Genomic DNA, 16,467 nt, shown 5'->3' on the forward strand with positions numbered 1-16,467 from the left:
TGGACATCTCTGAGCTTCTGTTTTTTTCCAGCTATAAAATGGATATATATACACGCATGCATACATATCCACACATGCATGCACACACACTCACATATTTACACACATGCATGTGGTCATATACACATATTCACACATACATGTGTAAATTACACAGATAGATATATACTACTATAACAAATTATTTTAATTATGATTGTGAATGGATTAATTATGTATGCATAGCACAGAGGATTACTATCATTGTAAAACACCTTGTCTTATATTGAATCTCAGACTGCTTTGGAAAAATTCTAAGTCTGGGGAAGAATGTGTTCATTATCCAGTAATGGTGTTGGTAAGAAAATATGAGGAATCATGGGCCCTCCCTGATGGTGCAATGAGTTAGGACATACCACTGCAAGCGAGCAGCAGCCACTTTAGTGCGAGTTCAACCCCCCAACCCAGAGGTGACCCACATGGCTGGCAGACCTCTCTTGACCCACCCACTGCTCCCCTCAGCAGTGTACTTCACCAATTTACCTGTTCTGCTCCCTACTCTGTCTCTGGTGAATCCTCTCACTGCCCCTGCACCTCTGGCTTGTACCCCGGTTCTGTATGAGTAAATAAATCTTTAAAAAGAAAATATGAGGAATCACTAATTATAAATACTAAAATTTCATTGCTAACATAGGAGGCCCTGCAGCAAATCATAACCTTCTTGCATCAGTTTGCATTCTCCAAATGTTAACTGCACTTCTTTTTAAATTTGTGGTTATGGTGGCCAGAGTGAGAATATATTCTCAGAATGCTGCCTAAACTCCTCATCAGTATATATACCTTGACCTGGGATTTTTATCCTGTGAGAGACATTTGAATCCACAGCTAGGGATCTGACACACATGGTGCAGCAGACTTCTCCTCTCTCCCCACTGCTCCCCTCAGCAGTGTACTTCAGTACATCTGCCTGTTCTGCTCCACACTCTGACTCTGGCGGATCCTCTCATCCCCCGTACCCCTAGTCTGCACCCCAGCTCTTGTATGCTTTAAAAAAATGATTTCTTTAGAAAAAGAGATGTCTTAAAAGATAAATTGTGGACAGCAACCTACTGGAATTTCTGTGACATCTTTCTCATGAGAAAAGGATCAGAATATTTTACATCAAGGATTTCTGAACATGATACTTATGTCAGAGCTCATCAATGCTCAGTTTTGAGAAGTTGAGTTCAACTTTCAATGCGGAGAAATCACCTGCAACTTGGTTAATTCCAATTTTAATGATATATTTAATAATACTTCTATTTAAGAAATTAAATGAGAAAAAGAAGGTAGACAAATACACTTCTATCATCAAGTGATTCTCCTGGAATTCCTTTCAAAGAAACCCTTCTGACCCAAAAAGACATTGCTACTTCCTGATTTGTTATAGTTAGAAGGGAAAAAAAGGAGGTTTAGGCCCTCCCTGGTGGAGCAGTGGGTTAAAGCACAGCACTAAGAAGCTTAAGCCACTTCCGCATGAGTTCGATCCCTGCCTGCCCCGGAGGTGACCACATGGCGAGGCAGACCTCTCCTGACCCGCCCGCTGCTCCCCTCAGCAGTGTACTTCACAATCTGCCTGTTCTGCTCCCCACTCTGTCCCTGGTGAATCCTCTCACCCTCCGCATCTCTGGCCTTGTGTCCCAGTTCTGTATGAATAAATAAATAAATCTAAAAAAAAAAAGGAGGTTTAGGGTAACATGTGGAGAGGGCAGGAGTTATTCAAACGCTCAGAAGTCTGTACTGCAAGCTATATACATTAAATAATTCTAGAACATTTCACAAGAACGGTGACTATTATTCTTAGGTATTTGTTATAAACTCTGAAAATGTTGGTTTCAGATATCATGTGGGTCTATCAGATTGAGTAGAAATAAAGGCTAAGGGGGGAAAAGAGGTGAGAAATATATTTTGGCAAGCACATGGAAGAAGAAAGCTATAGAGTTCACGTGCAACATTTAGCTTCCTAGTAACCAAGGCAAAGAGGAAAATATGAGAAATTATGTAACTGTTTTCTAGCAGAAGCAAACAAGCCAGTTATTCAAGAGGACAACCCTTTTTTTTTTTTTTTTTTTTTTTGGACATTGAGCTCTGAAAATAATTTGTCACAGAGGTTTTGTATAAAGGACCTTGAACAATTTAATGGATGATATTTTCCACTTAGAAGATTTTACATATGTATGAGAACTGAGCTGTTAGAGAAATGCTCTTTCATATAGGAAAGACAGATCTATCTCTTCCTCCCTCCCTCCCTCACGCTCTCTCTCTCACAAACACTTACATCCCTTGATGCGCACATGTTGTCAGAGGGTATGTGCTAGGGAATGACCAAGGAGAATCCACAATTGTGTATGGTCACCAATCTCAGCAGGAGACAGACGGAAAGTGGGACTAGTAGCTGCTGTTTCCTTCTGCCGCCAGATCTGCCAGTCTTCCTTCTCCCAAGGAGAAAGAAAGACTAAAAGGTGGGACAGAGGAGTGTTCATATCATCTCTTCCACCCCCCAAGGTTTGTGGTTAGAACCCTTGGCTCGAAAGAAAGATCTAGACTCTTTCCTTAGGATCCAGGCTGTGATTCTAAGGGAGTAAGAAAATGAACTCAAGAGGATCCATGCTGGCAGAGATGGAGGAAAGAAGTAGGCTTGCTGGGCTCTTGCGTTAGACATCACGACAGCTCCATAGAGAGGGAGGTTGGAGCTCCGGTGAGGAGGAGCGTGCGTCTCAGAATACTACTCTCCGCGTCTGACTGCTTATTCAAGACATATCAAAACAAAACAGGAACAAGCCACTAAGTAGTGCTCTGGTGGATTAACACAGGGTGAGGATCTGACATTCTGAGATTTCAGCGCTCCTTTGAAGCTGACATGTTGGGAAATCACTTTCCAAGTCCTACCAATGTAAGCTTTAGATGTTTCCTAATAGGTCTGTGATGGAAAAAGAGCTGACTAATTCTTTAGGATTTTACAAGGGAGAGAAAAAAGAACTTTTTGTGATAGACCCAAAAGTAATAATGCCCCATAACGAACAGGGGTAAAGTAAGAACGTGGACATCATATTTGCCAAAGGTGAGATTTTCTTCTAAGGATTCAGTTCCTTTCAGAAGTTCCTACCAATTCTCTCTGCTCCCTTACTGTGGCCCTACAGCTTAGTATTTTTATTACTAGGATAATTTTTTTAATATTAAAATCTGACTTGTCATGACAGCAACGATGATCTTCCTTAATGTTATTACTTCTGTGACCTTTTACTTTGAGGGACATGAGATTCTTAGTGGAGGAAATGAATCTGCTTTCGTCTTAGGATGTTTTGGGTTAACTCAAGGACCAGGGCCATGAGGACACCAGGAGCAGGGACCGTGTTCTGTTCTCACGTCCCTCCGCTGTATGATCCCAGCCCCACCATAGACCAGAAGCTATATGTTCCCGGCATGAACACAGTATACAGAACTGAGTCTCATGAGAAGTCTTCCTTACAATGTCAGCACTTCTTAGGAAAGCTAAAAAAACAAGTTACACATATAAATAAATGAATAAATATATAAATAATAACAATCACACTCATTAAAGAGTATATAATAGAAAGACACTTCTATTTTAATGTAGCTGTAGCATTTGGATGTGAATCTAACGACTTTCCTGTTATCACATCTGTGTATATTTATAAACCTTTCTTAGCACAGAGACTTGCGTCACAACTGATCCCTTGAAAGTAGTTGAGGTTACAGTGTGGGGGATGAACATGGAATTTAGCTGTAAGATGAAGCTTCTTAAAAGGTCAGTGGGGTGGAGAACAGTAATTGTTCCAGCTGAACAACTCTCCACAATACATTTTTGATGCAATGACTAATTATTGTGATTATTTGCATCAGCTAAGACTCCTTTCAAGCTAAACTTACTCATTTTCTCTTTTCCTCCCTGAAAAGGATTTCAAGTCTTGGAGGAATTCCATGTCTTCTACCTATACTTAGGAAGTATGTTCTCAAATGTTTCCCCAAATGGTGAACTACCTTTCTTCCCACTGCTCTTCAGTCTGACATGCTATTTCTCTCTTCTTTGTTCTGGAACGTCAACCCCCGCATAATGAAAACAGTTAGTGCCTGAGTTGATAAATTGGCCTGACCTTTGAAGACCCTTGTCAAATAACCAAGCTCACAGCCTGTAGCCAGTAACTGGAATTCAGTGTGAGCTGATGCACCATTTCAGTTGAAGAATACAGTAGATGTAGAAATGGTAGGTTTTAACAGAAGTATTTTTGTTCCTAAGAAATTACTGTCCACAGTTTTACAGTTTTATGTTAACTGTGACCCCTTAACTGAGTGTTAGCTCAAAAAGTTGCAAAAGAAGGCCATTTTGAAGCTGGCACACCCTTCATGTAAAAAGAATAAAAGTTAATAGGATAATGAAATATAAAATATCACTTATAACTGCATCATAACAATTTCTCAAATTCCTGTACTTTTTAGCTTTTTCAAAGGATGTCTTTCTCATGCATTTTGGACCTGGGGGGGGGGGGGGAACACTTACTGCATTTGAAATCAAAGGAGCATAACTTAAAAAGCATGTCACTCAAAGAACAGCCCAGTTTTCCAAATTCCAGAATCACAAAAACAAACACTACACTCAAGTCTCCAGAAGCAAAATGAAGAAGAGATTTGCAGGAAACGAAACCAAATGATCCTGTTTTGGATCTTTCCATTTCTCCAAACTTTAAGAAAAGTAAAACCTGTCTTGACCTATGTTTTCTGAATTCATGGTGTTTAACTCAGCTGTCTTAGTTGAATTCACGGTAAAATTGGCAGTTATTTGCTAAGGTTACTATATGATTAATTTTTCAGTCCTTGAACAAAATCTTTGGTAGTTTAATATGAAAGCTATTGGGACGATCCTTCCTTTCAAATGAGTTATTTCTGAGAATGATTGTGTACAAAAATCAAAATTTCAGTTTACTAGACCCAATTTAACTAAATCTCAGCACAGTACACTCATATAGTCGATAATTTAAAAAGTCAGGACCCCAGAACTTTGTCACGTTGATTGGGGCAGGGCAGAAAATCAGTAGCAATGTGACATTAAGATAACTGTTTAGGGCCTCCCAGGTGGCCTGGGGGTCAAGTCTCAACACTGTCACCCCTATGTCCTCAGTTTGATCCCTGGCCAGGGAGCTGACCCTCATGGCACCATAGATCTCTTCTGGCTTCACTGCTGCTCCCCTCCACAGTGTATTTCAGTAAACCCACCTGCTCCCCACTCTGTCTCTGGTGAGTTCTCTGACACCCACGCCCTACACTTCTGGCCTACACCCCAGGTCTTCTACTAAATAAATACTTTAAAAAAAAAAAAGATAACTGTCCATTCAATAGGAGAATTTACGTATAGATTTAAGAGAGTTTGGTTAAAATGGCAGTAGAACATGCTAATATCTCAGAAGAGACTATAAATGTCACTGTATTTTATACTGCTTTCACTCATAATGGTACTCCTTATACTCAAATTATGGCTATTTATTACTTAACAAGTTGTAGTTTTTAAATGTCTTCAGTCTTATCTAGAGATATAACAAGGATCCACGATTACCAGTTTTCCCTTCAAGCATTTTGGAGACAATCCAAAAATAGACTTTTCATCTTTGACTGTAGAACATGTCTTAATGGACTAGTTACAATGGTAATTATTCATATACATTTCCCTTAAAGGTGCCTAAACTATATATTTCACATTTCATTACTTGGTGTCATAATACAGCATCATAAACTTAAACACAAAGCACTTCTTATTACAGCACAAATGTGAAATATTTCCATAAAATGGGAAATCCTCTTTAAATTGCACCGTCTGAAAAACTGTTTTTCTCCATCTCTCTGGGTACCACATTTCATAACAGGCTTCTTTTCAATTTGAACAGTAATTGGCTTTTCATAAAACCTTACATTTGGGAGAGTATATTAGTTAGGATTGCATTCAACTACCAGCAGTAGAAAACTTGACAAACAGCAGCTTAAACCAGTAAGAGATTTACTGGGTCCTGACAACTTCTGTTCATCCTCTTTAGCAAATGGCCTTTATCTTTATTATCATTACATGCACTTCAGGTCTCTCGTTTGCATTCCAGGAGGAAAGAGAAGAGATGGGTGAAAGACAATAGGCAAAAGGTCTTACTGGTAGGACAGCTGACTCTATTTCTCTTTTTCTTTTGTTAATTAAAAAGTAATTCACCTACCATAACACTCGCCACTTTAAAATATTTTATAATTAAAAGGTTGTAGTATACTCACAAGTTTGTGCAATCTTCATCACTATCTAATTATAGAAAACATCCATCATTCCATACAGAAACCCATACCTATTAACCTAGTCAGTCACCCACCTTTGTGTCTCTATTCCAATTTGGAACATTTCATATAAATTAACATAGTCTGTTGAGTCTGGCTTCTTTCACTTAGCATATTTTCAAGGTTCACCCATTGAATGGAAGTATTAGTACTTTATTCCTTTTTACGACTGAATAATATTCTATTCTATAGCTATAGCACATTGGCATATGGACATTTAGGTTATTTTCACTTTTTGCTGTTAAGAATAATTCCACTATGAATAATCGTGCATGCATAATGTGAACTTATGTTTTCAATTCACTTAAGTATATCCAGGAGTAGAATTGCTAGTTACATAGCAACTCTATTTTAGTTTTTTGAGAACCTGCCGATCTGTTTTTTCCAAAGTGACTGTGCCATTTTGCAATCCAACCAGCCATATACAAAGATCCCAATGAGTCTTGTCTTTGAAAGCCTTTTTCAAAAGATCCCCCCACTCCCCTGCCAGAGATTTCTGCTAAACTTCATTGGCTAAACTGGGTTATGTGGACACATCAATCTTTAACTGAGTCTTGAAAAGTGGCTACTCCAGCCTTTAAATCTCTATTGTAGAGGAAGAAAAGGAGGTTTGCTTTTTTGTCTGCTTAACAAATGCCCCTGGTCATTTTTTCTGCTAGGAAATCCCTCTTCAAATCCCCTGTCAGCAGGGCATCTGGCCTCTGCTAGAATACTGCCACTGATAAGACTCTTATCTCTTAAGGGAGCCCCCACTCCACATTTGAATGGATCTTATTAGCTCTTCCTGGGTACTGAGCAAAATAGCTAATATTTTCCCTTCAGAAATAAAAAAAACAAGGGGAGTATGGGAATGGAAACAAAATAGAGTCATTAATAATGTAAATGTGATGTTCCAACTATTATTGCCTAGCTCACAGGAGGGTTCAGTAATTGTTTGTCTCCCTCCCTCCCCACCCTTCACTCAGGGCCTCCTGTCTTTCCCTTCTTTCCTTTGTAATGGGAAGGCAAGGAGGATGCATTCTGTTGTTCTGTTAAATTATACATTTCTAGGACAGCAGGGATGGTGTGGTCTAATTGACTTTGGCCCACACCTGCTACATCTTAAGTGGCTGTGAGTGGTAATGATTTTTTTTTTCTTACAGAAGAGAAGGAGGACAGCCCATGACAGAGACACTGTTCACAGACCTCACCATTGGATTATAAACATGCTGGGCGCTTAATGAGTTGCTGAATAATATAACACTTCTTTAGTTCTTTGGCTGCCTCATGATTAAATGCTATAAATATTTATGATTTATTACTGATGTTTTGGATAGGATAGACTTTGGAAAGCTCATGGATCATAGCGATTTTAAAGGGAAGTAAGAAAATAAACTACAGAAAGCTGCTTATTTATAATGCTGCTCCAATGGGTTATGTGATTTTTTTCAGAAGCTGGTAGAGGTAAATCTATTCAGCGGCAATGCCATTTAAACAGTTTCTTTTATAGATGATAATATATTTCTGAGATGAATATATTTGTAATAAATGTGAGTGAAAGTTCTCACTTCTACTGAGAACCCACTCACCCTTGAAGGTTTCGTTTAGGCTGCAAGATTAAAGAGCTCAAAGCAATGCTGACGGCAAGTGCCTTCTGGTAGGTGCCAACCAGAGACACATGCATGGGGTCTCCCCCAAGTCAGAATACCTGAGTCTAGGAACCAACCCTACATATATCAACCCCACTCACCCAGTTTCACTGAGTCTACTCATTTAGAGAATTAGTACCCAAGGAAAGAAGACTTACATCAGGTACATTGCGGTCAGTATAGACACTGTAGTGTAGACGCTGCACTCAGAGAGCTGGGCTTGAGCCCTAACTCCACTGGGCTGTAGGGCCTTTGGCAAGTTATTTAGCCTCTCAGGGTTTCCGTTTCCTCATAGCATTACTGTAAGGATTGAATAAATGAATACATGTGAAATTCTTACCAATAGCAAGTACACAAATGTACTATTATTTTCATTAAAAGGAATTACTGGGCCCTCCCTGATGGCTCAACTAGTTAGGATGCAGCACTGTAAGCTGGCCACAACCACTTCAGTGTGAGTTCAGTTCCCAGCCCTGGAGGAGATCCACATGGCGCGGCAAACCTCTCCCTACCCGCCCGTTGCTCCCCTCAGCAGTGTACTTCCTCAGTCTGCCTGTTCTGCTGCCCACTCTGTCTCTGGTGAATCCTCTCACCCCTGCACCTCTGGCCTGTACCCCAGTTCTGTATGCATAAATAAATAAATCTTTACAAAAAAGGTTAAATGGCCATTTTTGCTATGTTAATTCTACTGATCTATATGAGCATAGATCATCTCTTTCTATTTCTTTGTGCCTTCTATTTCTTTATATGAGCATAGATCATCTCTTTCTATTTCTTTGTGCCTTCTATTTCTTTCAACAATGTCTTATACTTTTCAGTGTCCCGGTTGTTTAAATTTATTTCTTTTAAATTGTACATGGTGGTGTTTTCTTCATTTCCTCCTCTGCTAGTTGATTGTTTGCATATAAGAACACAATAGATTTTTGAGTATTGATTTTGTTGCCTGCAACTTTCCTGGATTCATTTATGATTTTGAACAGTTTTTTGGGGAAAACTTTAGTATCATCTATTTTACTATTTTATCTGCAAGGAGTGACAATTTTGCTTCTTCCTTTCCAATTTGGCTATCTTTTATTTCTTTTTATTGCCTATTTACTCTGAGTAGACCATTTTACTTAAAGCAATATATAGACTCGATGCAGACTCTGTCAAAATCCCAATAACAGTACAATAAAAAAAGTACTATTTCTTCAACAAATAGAATTAACTAAACCTAAAATTTGTATACAACTACAAAAGGCTACCACTAACCAAATCATGAGGGGAAAAAACCAAAATGGAGGTATTATGCTCCTGGCTTCACACTTCTACTACAAAGTTATAGTAATCAAAGCAACATGGTGTTAATGGTGTTAGACTAAAAACAGGCACACAGATCAATGGCACAGGATTGAGAGTCCACATTTGTGGACACCTCATTTGTAATGAAGAACCTATGAGCATGTAATGGATAAATTTCTTCAATAAATGGCTATGGGGTTACATGAAAAGAATGGAACTTGACTACTATCTTACACACAAAAATTAATTCAGATGGAGTAAAGACTTCCATGTGAGACCTGAATCCATAAAGAAGAAAATGTAGGCAGTTAGGTCTTCAACAATGGCTTTAGAGCTGTCTTTGTGGATTTGTGTTCAACAGTAAGGGAAATAAAAGCAAAATATTAAGGAGACTATATCAAACAAAAAAGTTCTTTGCCATAAAAGAAATCATTGTGCAATGGGAGACATCCTACAGAATAGGAGAAGATATTTGTAAATCATGTATCTAATAAGGGATTAATATCCAAAACATATAAACAACTCATACAACTCAACCACAACAAAAGTAACAACCCAGTCATAAATGGCTGGGAATCTAAGTAGACATTTCACCAAAGGAGACTTACACATGGCCAAAAGACAAATGCAGAGATGTTCCTCATCGCCTAACAATAGGGAATGCAAATCCAAACCAGAATGAAGCACTCCTCCTATCAGCTAGAATGACTATTACCAAAAAGACAAGAAATAACAAGTGTTGGTGAGGCTGTGGAGAAAGGGAACATTTACCTTCTCACTGTTGGTGAGAAGGTAAATTGTTGCAGCCTCTGTGAATACAATATGACATATCTTAAACAAATAAAAATACATGGTCTTTGTACTCCGCGTTTGGCATTTATCTGAAGAATAAGAAAATAGTAATTTGAAATGATATCTGCACCCTTACATCCATGGCAGTATTGTCCATGATCACTAAAATATAGGGAAATAACCATTGACAAATGAATTTTGATAAAGAAGATGTGGTATATATACACAATGAAAAACTACTCAGGTATAAAAAAGATGACATTTGTGACAACATGGATTGATCTTGAGGGCTTTATGCTAGGTGAAATAAATCAGACAGAAGACGACAATTACCATGTGATTTCACTCATAAAGAAGATAAAGAAACTAAGCAAATGAACCAAGAGAGACCCATAGAGTCTGGTAATAGAATGGTGTTACCAGAGTGAAAGGGGTTGCAAATGATAGGTGAAAGAAATCAGTTCCTTTGGTGTGGTGGTGAATGGAAACCAGACATGCAGTAGTGAATACAGTGTACTGTACATAGGCCAAGCAATAGATTCTCTGCCCAGCCAGATTCAGGCTAATGTATATATGGAAACAAAACTGTTGCACTTGACATTTTCACATTTATTACTGCACCATTATGTCTGCTCTGTGAGGCAGTTATTTTTTTCTTGCTTTACAATAAATATAAGGAAACCAAGAACTTGAAATGAAATGATTTGCCCAAGAGCATGAAATTACTAAGCACAGAACCAAAATTTGAACCCTGATCTTCCAATCAACCAATATATACAAAGTGACAGCAGAGAGATGTTTTTATATTTTTGCTGTTGGTATAAGAAACAGGAAAGCAATTTTGGGGGTAAGGGAGGGGAAGAATAGAAAAGAACACCCTCAAATAATTCCTGCTGAAAGTGAAAAGAAAAAGGGTTCTCCTTGAAAAAGGATCAACAGCTCTCTAATCACACAGATATCCATCACATGATTGCAAAACAGATGCTCTTTTTTCTGGATTTCCAAACTTGAATACTTTAAAGAAACTCACTGACTTTGACGCACAAAGGCAGGCACTCAAACAAGAAGATAGTTTGTTTGTTTGGTTTTTAAGCTTCATTTATTTTATGCTTGGTACTGGGGTACAAACCAGAGGTGCAGGAGCAGTGAGAGGATTCACCAGAGATAGAGTGGGGAGCAGAACAGGCAGATCAATGAAGTATAATGCTGAGGGGAGCAGCAGGCGAGTTAGGAGAGGTCTGCCTCACCATGTGCATCCCCTCCCTGGCCGGGGATCAAACTCTTGCTGAACTAGCTTCATAGTGCTGTCTTTTAACCCATTGCACCACCAGGGAAGGCCCTAGATAGTTTCTTTTTAACTGATCGATGTAGCCTAGACACAGCCTAAAAATCTTTTCCGTTATAGACTGAAATGTTCTACTGCTGCATTTACTAGCACCATTTGAGTAGAGGATACACACTTCACAATTTCTAATATGTTAATGCCAACAGAGAACCAAAGGCTGCTGGAAATTTGTGACTGACAGCTCAGTGCTCTGTGAGTTAATGAAGTCTCCTCGCATGCCAAGCTGCCTCGTGTACCAAGGCTGAGGTCATGTATTCATGTCACAGAGGGAATGTCATCTATTTCCTTATTTGAAAAAGGATTCTTAATACTTCACCACTCCCATACTTCCCTAGTTTTGCTTCAGACAAAAAGGAATTAGATAATCATGTCACATAGCAAGAAGAGAATATTTATAAGACGGAGGAGAAGAAAATCTTTTCAGGACAGAATAGAAGGTCACTCAGTCTCCCTGTGACAAAGTTCTAACTGGGGGAACAAAAGAATCTAGCAAAACCAGCCTGCCTAGCCAGGTCACCCTAAAAGGCCCCTGACTGAGAGTGTAATTGTTCCAGCAGGTGAAGTTTATGGTGATAAATAGCATTTATTACACATTTCACATCTGCCAGACCAGCTACTAAATACAGTCCCATAAGAGCCTATCAAAGATATGGAAACTGAGTTTTGGAGAAGATACGAAACTGAATCCAGATCACACAAACATTAAAAGGCATAACAGGGGCTGAAGTCAGGGTAAGCAAACCCATGTTCTTTTCAATGTTCAGCATCTCTTTTCTTTGCAATGTCATCCTGCTTTTACCCTTGAAGAGCACAATAGTTACCTACTGCTAGATAACAAAGTGTGTTCTTTTAAAAAACAATATACAATTGCTATTTGTGGGCTGGAAGCTAAACATGATGGAGCTGGAACTTCTGTGTCAAGTCTCTCAAAAGGCTACAATCAAGTTGGCGACTGGGGTTGGGCTTTCATCTGAAGCTTGACTGGGGAAGGAGCTTCTTCCATGTTGTTGGCAGCATTCAGTGCCTTGTAGGTTTTGACTGAGGCCCCAGTACCCTGGTCTCTGTCAGCAAAAGGCTACCTTCAGTTCCTTGCTATAAAGACCTCCCCAGCAGGCAGCTTGCCTGAAAAAGCCATCGATGGACAGTCAACAGAGAGCAAAGCAAGATGGCATTTACAATCTTAGGTGACACAATCATAACAGTGACATTGCTCTACCTTTGATATTTTATTACATAGAATACTCTTCCCATATATAAGAGAAGAGCATTATACAAGGATGTACAGAATAGGAGAGGGGGTTCTAGTGGGGGGTTGCAATTAGAATCTACCAACCACAGGGAATTATAGCAAGCATTGCATGTGTTCTGATATTTTTATCAATCCCATATTGTCTCATAAACTTCCTTGTCCAGAGAAGGTTATAATTAAAGAAAAAAGTTGAAAATCCTAATGTTGCTGTTTATCTCATACCAGTTTTTAAAAATATTATTGATTACTTCTTCAGACTTGGGCCTTAGTTCTATTAGCTGCATTATTATTTCTGTAAATGAGCTCATTGCTTATAGACCACAGGAAGTGTGCATTTAGTGGACTTAGGTGTGTCATAAAATAAATATACATCAGTTTTAAACCCTAAAGTCCCTGGAAGGCATCTAGTGGCCTTCTGGTCCAGACCCTGCTAATTGACACAGCGCTGCTCTCCGTGGGAAATGCAACTGAGAAGCCCTACAGCAATGCTCTAGCACAGGCCTCTGAATCTCAAGGTGCAGCCTTCAGTAAAATGAGAACAGAATGAGAAATCGAGATCATAATTTTCATTGCTTTTTAGTGTCTGAAACCCCATTGTTCCACTGGAATGAAGCCTGCCTGAATTATAGCAGCTTAAAAAATCTTTTATCACTATCACCACATACATATGTCTGTGTGTATATATATGTACACATGACACCCAAAATTTAGCACCATGAATTCTCACTGCTGCGGCAAAACTGTGTTCCTTCTCAATCCTCTTGACGTATCCTGCATCCAAGAGAAGCTCTGGAAGCCTTCCAGGGCCCAGTTACACTGGGGGTATGCAAGCCTACCCGCCTTCCATCTCCCTGTGATTTCTTCAATAACTTCAGCATAGAGTGACTCTGGTTTACCAAGGAACAGCTAACAGATTTTTTTCTATAAATAACTGGTTGGCAGTGCTGTGGTGACAATTTATATAATAGAACTCATGCTTAAATAATAAGGTAACAGCTTTGGACTGTGAATTTTAAAGTGCTTTATTGAAATGTAGACTGATTAACAGGCAAGATTCTTCTAATTATTTTAATTATAGGCTCTTAATGACAAGAAGCTGTAGAAATAAAAACACGTTAAAATTACATTTTTAATGAAGTGGCACCTGGAAGGCCCAACTTATCCCAAGCAAGAAGGGGTAATCTATTGTTACCTGGAAACAGTGCAGAAGCACAGGGGTGAAGGAGTTGTTCGTTTGTGGAACAGAATTATTTGTGACTCAACTTCTCTCTGAATTCACGTAGAATGAAGAGGAATGGGGCTGTGGTAAAAGGACTCTGGCCTCGGAGTCACAGGCTCACGTCCAGCCTGACTCTCCTGCACTGCTTGGTTAAGGATCCCCTTCACCGCTCTTGGCCTCAATTTTTCAAAAGTAAAATGTGAGAGCTAATGAGCTCTAACTCCTCTTTAACTTTGTATGCTACCAGCTAATTATTCTGTTACAGAGAATGATACATGTTTAAGGACAATAGATTGAGAACAGTCACTAGATGTTCATTCACCTGCACAGGAAATGACTCAGCTCTGAGGACACAGAAAAGGCTTTGCCTGGCATTTATCAAACTCAAGTTGCCGTGTGCCCAGTACTGTGCTAAGCACCACGTGCCAGTGGGCAGGGGGGGGCCTGGAGGAAGGACAGTGTGGGCCCAGCCCCTCTTCAGTCACGTGTTTCCCAAGCCAATGTTTATTTGCTTTTCCAGGGAAGCTCTCTCTGATAAAGTTAACGTTTGAAAGGAAGTCTGAAGTGTGGGACAAGTCATACAGGGGACCTGGGGAGAAGCATGTCCCATGGAGAAAGAGCAGCTCAGAGGCTCTGAGGTGGGGGGACTGTTTCCTTCAGGAACCAGCTCAGAGGCCAGTAAGACTAAAGCAAAGGGAATGAGGAAGAAAGACGTGGGCTAATGAGGAGCTGGGTATGCAAGGCCTTAAAAAAAATCATCTTATTCAGCAAAATCGTACTTTCATCTGTCGTCAAGTCCAGAAATGATCAGCCCTAATCTCTACAAATGTTTTTGCTGCCCTTATTCTCCTTTTCAAATATTTCTACATTTCATATATTTTCCACGTTTCTAGCTGACATTTCATAGTTTTCAACTCTTTACCATGCTGTGCTGTATCCTGAGTCTTTCAATAGTATTTTCCAATTCTTTAATTATCTGCTCAAATGTCTGCTCTAGAGCTATACTATTTATGACGTTTATTATGATGACTGGATTTTTTTTTTTAATCTCCAGAATTTCCAATTAGTTATTTTTAAAAAGTCACATGTTCCTGTTTCATCTATTTTTGGTTCAGAATTTCTTTGTTTTTTATGAGTGCTATTCCTTCCTTTATCTCTTTGAATATCTTAAACATATTTTAAGACTTTTCCATTTCTTTTGGAATAAATATGTCCCTTCGTTATTTATAACCTTTGCTGCAATATGTTTTAGAATTTTGGCTTGAAGTCTCATCTGAATGGAAGTTTTACCACTTCTCATTCTTTGGCCTCCCGGTCTCTTGACAATGTCGTGGTTGCCTCAGCCAAGCCCTGTGGTGTCCAGTGCAGAGCTCAGGCTTTTAAATTTTTTTATTAGTTTGGAAACTCCTGTCCCATTGAAAGTGAAAAAAAATCCAGTTATCAACCCAGTGGGTTGTTTGACCCATGTTCTAGCTTTAAGATGGGCTTCATTATTTCCTACCTTTCAAGATACTCAGCTTTATCTACTTTACTGCTCCTGGCAGGGCTCTATTGCATTTTTTTTTTTCATCTTCCTTTCATGAGTGAGGAAGTCCACAAAAATACTGGCTTCACTCAGCGAAACTGGTCTCTCTCATAGGGTATGTTTGGTTCTCGGTTACCATGCCAGATAATAACATGTCCCATTTGTGTCTGCTTTTGCAGGTGGTAGTCCATGGCTTTAGCCTTGCTTATGGTATTGTGTTTTTCTTTTGTTTGTGGTTCATGAAAAAAAAAAAAGTTTGTTTTGAACAGGCTGTCTTTGGGTTTCTTTTAAAATATCTTTGTCCCATTGTTATGTGTTTGGAGCACAGGCGTACAGGGTGGATATAAAAATGTTAATTTATAAATCATCTTCACTAGAAATCCCTTCAGAAGGAATTTGAGACCCAAGATAGGCTTTAAAGAGTTAGTAGGCTAAGTGAAAGTATAATCTCAGAACTGGAGCCAGAAATAAGTAGGACACATAGAGGAAAAAGGGAGGAAACCAATCTGGCTAGAGAGAACAGTGGCAATAGAAATCTAAGGGACCCCAAAGTCAGGATTGCCTCCCCCCCTGTGTTTTTATAACATGCTAGCTTTCCCATTGCATCCCATTCTTCAGCCCTGGGAACTGCCTGAAAGAAGAACCATGTATACCATTCATCACTGTGTGCTCTCTGTCAAGTACAGCGCCTGGCACATACAAATATGGGTGGAATGAATGAATAAATATTGGGCAGACAAATGAGGGTTAAAAAAAAATTCACTGGCTATATACATCATTGTTAAACATTAAGTTTTTGTCTTTTTTTTTCCCCAGTTCAAAATCCAGTTTCTAAATAAAGCAAAAACTGGACAGTAAGACCAATGAGTGATTATCAGAAGGGAAGGGGAGGGAAAATCAGAGGAAATGGGGCCAATTGTATGGTGAGGACAGATTTGGACTTTTAGTGGTGAGCTTAACACACTATAGACACATGCTGATTCTCACTGATGAACACCTGAAACTTCCATGCAATGTTGAATAAAAATTTAATATAAACAGATAAAGATGGGACCTCAAATTTTTTTAATTCTGTTAGGGAACTTT

The sequence above is a fragment of the Condylura cristata genome, unplaced genomic scaffold, assembly GCF_000260355.1.
Source record: "Condylura cristata isolate star-nosed mole 26May11 unplaced genomic scaffold, ConCri1.0 scaffold00026, whole genome shotgun sequence".
NCBI classification, from domain to species: Eukaryota; Metazoa; Chordata; class Mammalia; order Eulipotyphla; family Talpidae; genus Condylura; species Condylura cristata.